The following is a 10902-nucleotide window of genomic DNA, read 5'->3' as shown; positions in this document are numbered from 1 at the left end:
AATTTTTTCTTCTGGCATGAGAATCTGAGACCATGCAGACGATACAAATCTGGATGTCAAATCCACTCACAGCACATCTGTGAGGTTTCGATTTTTCAGAGGATCATGTTTGAAGCCCCCCCACTGGTCTTGCCTGTGCAGTAATAGCAAGCTTCTTATCTCCTTGTTAACAAGGAGATCAGGTTTTCTTAGTTCATCGCCCCTTCACTAAGAGATCAGCCTTCAGTGGAGCCTGGCTTTGCAAGGAGTCAGAGTTCCAACCCTCCACATCCTGTTAACGGAAGCTCTTACCTCCCATCTCCAAATCTCATATCAATCTGAAGGCCAAAGCCAGGGTCCCTGGGTTACTGGCTCTGATTGCGTCCCTCCCTGAGGCAGCTGTGGGGTCAAATCACATGATCACCACTCTGGTTTTTCCATCTTCCTTCTGTCCCTGGGGATATCCCTTGCTTGCTTGCTAACTCAGCCTATGGGCGCCCCAGATGGCTCAGTGATAAAGAATCCACTTACCAATGCAGGAGGCTCAGGAGACGTGGGTTCGATCCCTGGGTCCGGAAGATCCCCCTGGAGAAGGAAATGGCATCCCACTCTGGTGTTCTTGCCTGGAGAATCCCATGGACAGAGGAGCCTGGTGGGCTATAGTCCATGAAATCACAAGCAGTCGGTTATAACTGAGCATGCACGCACAACTCAGCCTCACAAGGTTTATTTATGTGGTTGTACTTTATCACTGGAGAAGGAAATGGCAACCCACTCCAGTATTCTTGCCTGGAGAATCCCATGGACAGAGGAGCCTGGCAGGCCATGGTCCATAGGGTCTTAAAGAGTCGGACACGACTGAAGCTACTAAGCATGCATACTTTATAATGCATTTCTATGTTTTTGTACGAAGAGTTCTTTCACATTTCTCCCGTCAAGATTTTGTTAGAACTGAGTTTCCTTTATTGTGAAAGCTGATTTAATTTTTTTTTTGCTTTTGTTTCTTACTTGCAATTAAAAACAAATAAACCTAAAATAATTACCATAGCATCATGCTCAGATCTGACCATCCTGCCCCCAAAGTCACTGCCGAGGCGCATCCATTCTCTCTGGTCCTTGCCTGGCTAAGGACTCTGGGTGTGAACGGTCCATCTGCGCTATACAGAGGAAGGCCTGCTCACGACCCTGGCTCACGTGGCCACGCTTCGGTCACCCTCCAGAGACTTCCAGGACGGAGCCCCCGCCTTTTCTGGCTTACGGACCAGCTGTGGTTTTCGGTGCATGAAACACACGAGCAGTGCTGAGCTACTCGCATTTTGCAGACACCGCAGAATGCTGGGTTTTGCTGTGATACGTATGGCTCTGTCCATTTTTCTTTGTAAATGGGCCACAGTCATCAAAACCACTGATTTGTATCAGTGCCACTAAATAGCCAGCCAGTAAAAAATGGCCCGAGTGTTCACAAACCTAGTTCTTTTCCTGTCAAGGAAGAAGAATCCAAGAGGTGGAATATATTTCACCTGCTGTTGCCGCAAATCTTGAGCCTTGTGCTCAGCCCCTACGATGCCCCTTGCTTACCTTCTGGGCTTGAGGAGGGAGGGGCCGGGCTTGCCCCTCCAAACCCCTTTCTGCCCTGCTGCCAAATAGATGTGAGGCTAATTTGTCCAGGCCCCTATCAAAACCCCCACTTAGAAGGTTTCTTTTGGTGGTGAAGAAAATGTTCTAAAATTAGATTATGGCAATGGGTGTATGACTGTAAATATACACAAACATTACTCTTTAAATATACAAAAAAACGAAAACCATTGAATTGTGCGCTTTAAGCAGTGAATCTATGGAGTATAAATTAAGTCTCAGTAAGAGATTTTCAAACAATTTTCTTTATTTGACTGAGCTGGGTCTTAGTTGTGACCCGCAGGATCCAGTTTCCTGACCAGGGATTGAACCCAGGTCTACTGCATTGGAAGCATGGAGGCTCAGCCACTGGACCACCGGGGAAGTACCCCATAAAACTAGTTTTTTAAGGGCTTGAAATTATATGGGGGGAAACCTACTTGGGCACCCAAGCCCTGCTGTAAGCCTAACCTCCACATGACATTACCCTCCTCCCACGCTGCACAGACCGCCTCCTCCAGCTGGGGTGCCCCTGCCCCTGACCCCTAGTTGACCTATATGGCTGAGCTGCAGCGTGGTTTTCTCCAGAAGTTGAGGCTCTGTGCATCCCGAAGTACCCTGGCCATGGCTCTGGTCACGTGGAAACTGATGTCCCCAGTTTTATCGGTTTGTCTCCTGCGAGGGCATCTTAGTCGTCTCTGGGGCCTATCTGGGCGCCTGGCACCTTGAAGATGCTCGATTGATGTTTCAAGCCTCCCCAGCTGGCTTCCCAGGTCTCCTTAGTGAGTACTGAGCCCTCTAGAGTGGAAGGCACTGGAGCTGTGAGCATGCAGGTAGTAAAACTCCCTTGCAACTGCTGAAATGCCTGCCCACCCCAGCTCCTGGCCCTCCCCTTTAGCTTTTTTTCTTAACCTCTGATTTAGCAGTGATCAATTAGCCGTCATGCGAGAACCTCCTTCCTTGTCCTTCTGGAATGCTTCTCTGTAAGGTACTTTTCCTTTGAGGGGCTGGAAAAAAAACTAGGGGACTGAATGTACTCACTGTAGGAAAGAACTGGGAAAGGCCAATTAACATTCCGCTAAGAGAGAAAATGATTTCTCCCATCAGCAATAAAAACTGACAGCTCTATCAGAAAATGAGCCGGGGGGAAACCTGCAGAGCCTGGAGGGGCAGGTGGGGCGGGGAGTGTGTGCCCTGCTCACTGAGGGGTAAGGATGCTGAGCGCAGAGATGGCTGCTGGGAGTCAGGGGAGCTCAGGCGGCCGGAGGTGTCGCTGTCTGGGGAGGTGACCCACGGCTCCCAGCCTCACTGATCTGGCCCCCAGGCAAGAAGACGAGCCCTGTTCAGGTTTTATCCCTGGAACTCAGAGCTTCGACTCTCCCAACGGCTTCTCCCTGTACACTCGTTTCCTCTGACCTTATCATAAAAGGAAGCCACGTGATGTCTATTTATGGCAGCAGCATGGTCTGGGGAGAAGAGGCTCTCAGCCCTGTGAATTTCAGGGGCTGATGAAATTGCTCCTCTGCTCCGGCTCTCTCCCTGCCAGGAATGAATAAATGGGGCGGGGGCGGCCGGAAGAATCAAATGCCAGCTATCTGACAGACAGGTGCCTTCTTGAGTGCTACGGGTAGGTAATTTGGTTCTCTAAATCAGAGCTTATAAACCAGGATAGGAGTTAATAGAGCTCAAATGCACTAGCTTTAATATGAGAGGAAGTGCAGAGGAAGAAAGAAGGGGGGGAGGCACCCTCATTTGGCCTGGTGGGGAAGACATTTAGCTTTAAAAAATGTAGCCACTCACTTTCTATTTTATTTTTCTAACTTTTAATTTTTTTTTTTCCTGTTTTCTGGCCACCTCGTGCAGCATGCAGGATCTTAGTTCCCTGGGATTAGAACCCATGCTCTTTGCAGAGGAAGCACAGGGAGTCCTAACCATTGGACCGCCAGGGAAGTGTCTCTATTTTAAATATAAGTATGTTTTGCTTAAAAGAAAAAAAGAGGAGGCCAGTGAGACACCAAACAGATCTGAGATTAGAGCAGTTGTTTATTTTCATTGGAAACATGTCGACAGGCAATTTGGGGCCATGTTTTTTTCGGAACCATGTCCTCTCTGATTCACAAAAATGAAACACAGAGACAGGAGACCAGGGTCAGTGTCTAAGAGCACCGGCTCTTCCTCAGGCATCTGTGTGACTCTCATGGGGAGGCAGGAGCTGGCTGGTGAGACGGTGCAGGGGTCTCATTTCTCCAGACACTTGTCTTCAGCAGACATTAGTCGGGGGAAAGCAGAGGTCTGGGCCGGTACTGTCAGAGATGATGGCTCTGGGGCTATGTGGTTCTCTGAATTGCTCCCAAATGCTTTTGAGCTGGGATTTCAGGTCTCATGTCCAAAATATTCCACTTTTTTTGGTGTGTGTTCTCTGTATAACAGATACAACAAGGCAAGAAACTGAAGACCTTCCATACCCAAGAATTGATCCTGGATGAAATCAATAACTTCAGGTACATTTATGGATGCCATGTCCTCAATGGGTTGTTAGAAGGCGTCTTTCAAGTTCCACTGCTGAACGTTGAGGTTAACAGCAGGGAAATGTTAGCTGTTGTTAACAAATAAGTCCAAAACTATTAATGAGTTGTGTGTGTGCTCAGTCGTGTCCAATGCTTTGTGACCCCACGGACTGCAGCCCGCCAGGCTCCTCTGTCCCTGGGATTTTCCAGGCAAGAGTACTGGACTGGGTTGCCATTTCCTTCTCCAGGGGATCTTCCTGACCCAGGGATTGAATGCACATCTCCTGTGTCTCCTGCATTAGTAGATGGATTCTTTACCACTGAGCCACCTGGAAAGCCCAAACTACTAATGGTAAATTTAACACAAAAAGACACATGTCTCATCCATGTAACAAACCAGTGTGAGTGTTCATGATCGGCGGGAGGCTTTCCTCCACACAGTGACTCAGGGACCATGCCCTTTCTATCTTTGGCTCCACTACCTTCTAAGGCTTCCTCATCATTACCTGCCTCTGTTTTGGAAAGGGAGAGGGTGAAGAGTGTTTATTTCTCAACTGCATTGGCTCGGCAGTGACACACAGTACTTCTCACACTCCATTGGGCAGAACTGTTCATACTGTCTCCCTAGAGACAAGGACAACTTGGGAACACAGTCTCTGGTTGGGCAGCCACTTCCTGGCAACACGTCTGTGCTGTCGAGGGGAGGAGCATGCCTTTTGGTAGACAGCTGTCTTTGTCTCCTCCAAACATCTTAATGCCACGTAAAAAAAATAACCCTCTAGGGGACCTCCCTGGCCCAGTGGCTAAGACTCTGCTCTCCCAATGCAGAGGGCCCAGGTTTGATCCCTGGTGGAGGAACTAACTCCCACATGCCTCAATTAAGACCTAGCACAGCCAAGTAAACAAATAATAAATATTTTTAAAAATAACCCTCTACATAGAGCTGAAAATGAACATGTATTGAAAGTTTGTGGGATGCAGGTAAAGTGGAGAGGGAAATATATAGCATGAAGTGCTTACATTCGAAAAAAAGGAATATCTCAAATCAATGACCTAAATGCCTACCTCAAGAAACTAGAAAAAAGATGAACAAAAGAAACCCAAAGCAAGCAGCATGAAGGAAATGATAAAGAGTAGAAATCAGTGGAATTGAAAAGAGGAAAACAATACAGAAAATCAATGAAACTCAAACTGGTTCTTTGGGGGGAAAAAAATTAGCCTCTGGAAAAACTGAGGATGTGACAAGGGAGAATACACAAATCACCATTATCAGGGATGACACAAGGACATCACCACTGACCCGACAGCCATTAAAAGGACGACAGAGGGATACGATGAACAACTTTACGCTCATGAATCAATCATTTAAATGAAACGGACCAACTTCTTGAAAACCAGACTACCAAAACTCAACCGAGGTGAAATACATAATCTGAAAAGTCCTAGAACCATTAAAGAAATTCACTTCATAATTTTAAATCTCTCACTAAAAATACCTCTAGGTCCAGGTGGGTTCAACAAAAAATTCTACCAAGCAGTTAATGGAAAATTAACACCAATATCATGATGCAATTGCTTCCTGAAAATAGTAGAGAAGAGAATACTTCTCAGATAATTTTATGAGGTCAGTATTGCCCTAATACGAGCTTCCCAGGTGGTGCCAGTGGTAAAGAACCTGCCTGCCAATGCTGGAGACATGAGAGATGCAGGTTTGATCCCTGGGTCGGGAAGATCCCCTGGAGGAGGGCATGGCAACCCACTCCACTATTCTCACCTGGAGAATCCCATGGACAGAGGAGCCTGGAGGGCTATGGTCCATGGGGCCACAGAGAGTTGGACATGACTGAAGTGACTTGGCATGCATGCATGCACTGTCCTAATATAAAAACCAAGACAGCATGAAGAAAACTACAGACCAATATATTTCACAAACACAGAGAAATCCTCATCAAAACGTTAACCAATCAAATTTATAACAAATATTAAAAAGAATTATATACCACAATCAAGTGGAACACATTCTATGTGTGCAAGGCCGCCTCAATACTAAAAAATCAATTAATGTAACCCGCCATATCAACAGACCTGTGAAGAAAAATTTTACGAACATAACCAAATAATGAAGAAAAAGCATTTGACATAATCCAACATCCACTTTATTTTTTGGGTTCCAAAATCACTGCAGATGGTGACTGCAGCCATGAAATTAAAAGACCCTTACTCCTTGGAAGAAAAGTTATGACCAACCTAGATAGCATATTGAAAAGCCAGAGACATACTTTGCCAACAAAGGTCTGTCTAGTCAAGGCTATGATTTTTCCTGTGGTCATGTATGGATGTGAGAGTTGGACTGTGAAGAAGGCTGAGCGCCAAAGAATCGATGCTTTTGAAATGTGGTGTTGGAGAAGACTCTTGAGAGTCCCTTGGACTGCAAGGAGATCCAACCAGTCCATTCTGAAGGAGATCAGCCCTGGGATTTCTTTGGAAGGAATGATGCTAAAGCTGAAACTCCAGTACTTTGGCTACCTCATGCGAAGAGGTGACTCATTGGAAAAGACTCTGATGCTGGGAGGGATTGGGGGCAGGAGGAGAAGGGGACGCCAGAGGATGAGATGGCTGGATGGCATCACTGACTTGATGGACGTGAGTCTGAGTGAACTCCAGGAGTTGGTGATGGACAGGAAGGCCTGGCGTGCTGCGGTTCATGGGGTTGCAAAGAGTCGGACACGACTGAGCGACTGAACTGAACTGAACTGAACATCCACTCATGATTTTAAAATAACTCCAAACTCTCAGTAGAATGGGACTAGAGGAGGATTTTTTCAACTTGATAAAGAGCATCCACAAGACACCTAAAGCTAATAATCCCACAAAACTTGACATGTTGTGTTTTATTTTTTCAGTCAGTTCAGAATACTTTCAAATTTCTGTTTTGACTTCTTTTTTGACCTATGTGTTATTTAGAAGTGTGTTAGTTTCTAAATACATGGGCATTTTCAGAGATCTTCCTATTATCAATTTCTAATTTAATTTCTTTGTGATAAGAGAGCGTACTTTGTGTGACCTGAATCCCTTTAAATGCACTGAGACTTGTTTAATGGCCCAGAATATTGTCTATCTTGGTAAATGTTCTGTATGAACTTGAGAAGGATGCGTATTTTGCTATCATTGGGCAAAGTATTTTATAAATATCAGGTAGGTCAGGATGGTTGATAATGTTGTTCCAATCTTCTAAGTACTTACTGATTTTTGTCCACTTGTTCTGCTAAGTCACTTCAGTCATGTCCGACTCTGTGCGACCCCATAGACGGCAGCCCACCAGGCTCCCCCATCCCTGGGATTCTCCAGGCAAGAACACTGGAGTGGGTTGCCATTTCCTTCTCCAATGCATGAAAGTGAAAAGTGAAAGTGAAGTCGCTCAGTCGTGTCCGACTCTTGGCAACCCCATGGACTGCAGCCCACCAGGCTCCTCCGCCCATGGGATTTTCCAGGCAAGAGGACTGGCGTGGGGTGCCACTTGTTCTACCAGTTATTAAAAGAAGAGTGTTGAAAGCTGCAACTATAATTGTCAACTTGTATATTTCCCTTTGTAGATCTATCAGTTTTTACTTAAAGCGTCTGGGGACTCCTTGAAACCCCCTGGACTGTAGCCCTCCAGGCTCCTCTGTCCATGGGATTCTCCAGGCAAGAATACTGGAGTGGGTTGCCATTTCCTTCTTCAGGGGGTCTTCCCAACCCGGAGATTGAACCCATGTCTCCTGAGTCTCCTGCGCTGGCAGGTGGGTTCTTTACCACTGCACCATCCGGGAACCTTTTTTTTTGTTATATGGAATGTTCCTTATAATGACTGTGGAAGTGGTTACACAACTCTATACACTTGTCAAAACCCAGAGACTTATATAGCCAAAAGAGTGGATTTAACTGTACATACATTTTAAAATAAGTTTAAAAATAAATCTTTATAAAAGTTAAAAAAAAAACACAAAAACTCATTGTTTCCAAATAAAAGAAGGGAAGGAATCTAGGCAGATGGTACTGATGAACGTGTTTTCAGGGCAGCAGTGGAGATGCAGACACAGAGAACAGACTTTCGGACACAGCGGGGGAAGGAGATGGTGGCAAATGAAAGAGTAGTACTAAGCATACACATTAGCATAAGTAAAAGAGATAGCCAGTGGGATTTGCTGCATGATGCAGGGAGGGCAAACCCTGTGCTCCGTGAAAACCTAGTGGGTGGAACGGGGTGGGAGGTGACAGGGAGGTTCAAGAGGGAGGGGACACATGTACACCCATGGCTGATCCATGTTGATGTATAGCAGAAAACACAACACACATTGTAAAGCAGTTATCCTCCAATTTAAAATAAATTTAACTAAAAGGAAAAAATGTAGAAGGAAGGAAAAAAAAAGAAGGGGAAAGTTGTGATATGCCCACATTTAGGGATGATCCAATACTTTGGCCACCTGATGTGAAGAGCTGACTCGTTAGAAAAGACCCTGACTCTGGGAAAGATTTAAGGCAGGAGGAGAAGGGGACGACATAGGCGAGATGGTTGGATGGCATCACTGACTCAATGGACATGAGTTTGAGCAAACTCAGGAGATAGTGGAGGACAGAGGAGCCTGGTGTGCTGCAGTCCATGGGGTCGCAAAGAGTTGGACAAGATGGAGAGATAGAACAACAAAACAGAAATCCAATCTCATCACATTTGAGCTTTTCATCAGAGAGGGAGAGGAGCTGGTAATCAACAGGCACCTTGCTGAGATGTGGTGAGTAGCCAGGGGAGTCAAGATCCTGCTGGAGGTTCTGGCGCAGAATCCTTCCTTTCCTCTCCCAACGTCTGGGGGCCCCCAGCATCCCACGGCTTTTAATTACATCACCCCAGGCTCTGCCTCCACGTCCAGGCAGCCTTCCTTCCTGCATCTCTGTGTGTCCCGTCCCCTTCTTACAAGGACACCAGCCAGTGGATTTAGGGCCAACCTTAAATCCAAGATGATTTCGTCTCAAGATGAAAGGAACTAATTATATCTGCAAAGACCCTATCTCCAAACAAAGTTTCATTCACAGGGGGTTAGTCCTTGAACGTATATTTTGGGGGAACACAGTTCAACCCACTGCATTCAGTAAGACTTTCTCAGGGAGGGCAGAAGCAAGCTGGAGCCTGGTGCTCGCTGATGGCCCTGTAGCCTTTGAGGTCCTTGACCATCACCCTCAGATCTCGGGCTGGGATGTCCCTCCATCTCCCCAGCTCCTCTGCCTGGCAGGCGGGGTTGGGGGAGGTATCCCTAGAGTTGCTACTTAGCAACAGAAAAATCACAAAGTCCCCATTCCGAATAAACTCCATTGCTTTTCCTTCTTTCATTCTCCCAGCAATTCCCACAGTGGTGTCTGCGGTGGGAGGGAGGGGAGTATGGATTAGAAAAGAGCTTGACAAAAACATAGCCTTTTTTGTTGGTCGTGGTTCTTGCCAGTTTTTGCCGGTCTAGCATCCTCCGCCCCTCTCCCACCAGGAACAGCCTTGATTTCCCTGTGGGGACTTCTGTCCCCCACCAGGTCTTCTAGCTAGGCAGGGCTGTCCCCACCCCCAGCTGACTTCTTTCAGCTCCCTGCCCTCTGCTTCCTTCCCCAGAGCCAGTACCCGACCCCAACCCCGTCACCCAACCCCCCACCCTGGGCAGAGCAGACCCTTGCTCTGCTGCAGCCTTGCCTGGTCCTCCCTTCTGACAGGTGACTAGCCAGGTGCTGGCTGGACCTGCCCCTCCCTGGCCTGCCCGCCAGCCCGAACCAAGATGCATTCAAGCAGAAAGGGTGAGGGTGGCCTCACTGCAGTAAAAACCAGCAAGTCCAGCTTCCTGGCGGCATGTGGCTCTGTTGCTTTATACGTTCGCAGGTCAGAAGAGTGAGGAAGGGTGCAGGTGGAATAAAGGTGTAGACACCTTTGGGGGAGAGGGACTGGGGGTGGGAGAGTGGGGGTGATGACCTTTCTCTTTATAGATTTTTTTTTAAAGATTTATTTATTTTTGTGTCAGTGGTGGGTCTTTGTTGCTGCACACGGGCTTTCTCTAGTTGCGGCTTGTGGGCTCGGTAGTTGTGGTACATGGGCTTAGTTGCTTCAAGGCAGGTGGGATCGCCCCCGACCAGGAATCGAACTGCCATCCCCTGCATTGCAGGGTAGATTCTTCACCACTGGACCACCAGGGAAGCCCTCTTTATAGATCTTTGATTGTTACACTTTCTGAGTTCTGATTTCACTCTCACAGGTCCTTGTTTCTGCCCTGCTCTTTCCGGCCTCCTCACCCTTGGGATGGCACGGCTTCCATCCTGAGCCCTGGTCCAAGGCCCATTCCCATCTCCCTGGCTCCCTGCCCTGACACCTGCGCAGGTTCCCAGCTGGGTGCCTCTGGCCTTTCTGACCTGTGAGCATTCTTGACAGTAACTCATGAACGTGGCACAGCTTCTCCAATCCCCGGCTCCCTTCTCTGAAAACTTGGGGAGCTGCTACCTCACAGGGTTCTGTGCACAAGGGAAAAAAAATGGTTGAGAAAATGCTTTCGTAAAACTGGGATTCGCTGTCAAATCAGAAAGCTTATTACTAAAGATGTGAGATGCAGAACACTTAGCCAGCACTGAATCAGTCTTTTTCCTTACCATCAGGAAGGCTGAGCAGAGGGGCCAGCACAGAGATGCCACCTTAGTCTGTACTACGTCACCCCCTCTGCTCCCACCCTGTCCCTCCTGTCCAACCTGGGGCAGGGGTGGATAGAGCATCCCTACCCAGGGAGGACAGCTCACCGCCTCTCTG

General features: G+C 47.3%; 1 long non-coding RNA gene across 1 annotated transcript; it reads left to right on the top strand.

Annotated features, from left to right (window-relative positions):
* Positions 1-2743: 2743 nt before the first annotated feature.
* Positions 2744-8010, top strand: LOC132345363 (uncharacterized). Its single transcript, XR_009494704.1, has 3 exons — positions 2744-3220; positions 4024-4094; positions 7371-8010. It is a non-coding gene; the product is annotated as an uncharacterized lncRNA (long non-coding RNA).
* The last annotated feature ends 2892 nt before the right edge of the window (positions 8011-10902 follow it).

This window comes from Bos taurus, chromosome 5 (genome assembly GCF_002263795.3).
Source record: "Bos taurus isolate L1 Dominette 01449 registration number 42190680 breed Hereford chromosome 5, ARS-UCD2.0, whole genome shotgun sequence".
Taxonomy (NCBI): Eukaryota; Metazoa; Chordata; class Mammalia; order Artiodactyla; family Bovidae; genus Bos; species Bos taurus.
Note: the sequence above shows the minus strand (reverse complement) of the source record. Positions and strands in the feature narration are given on the sequence as shown.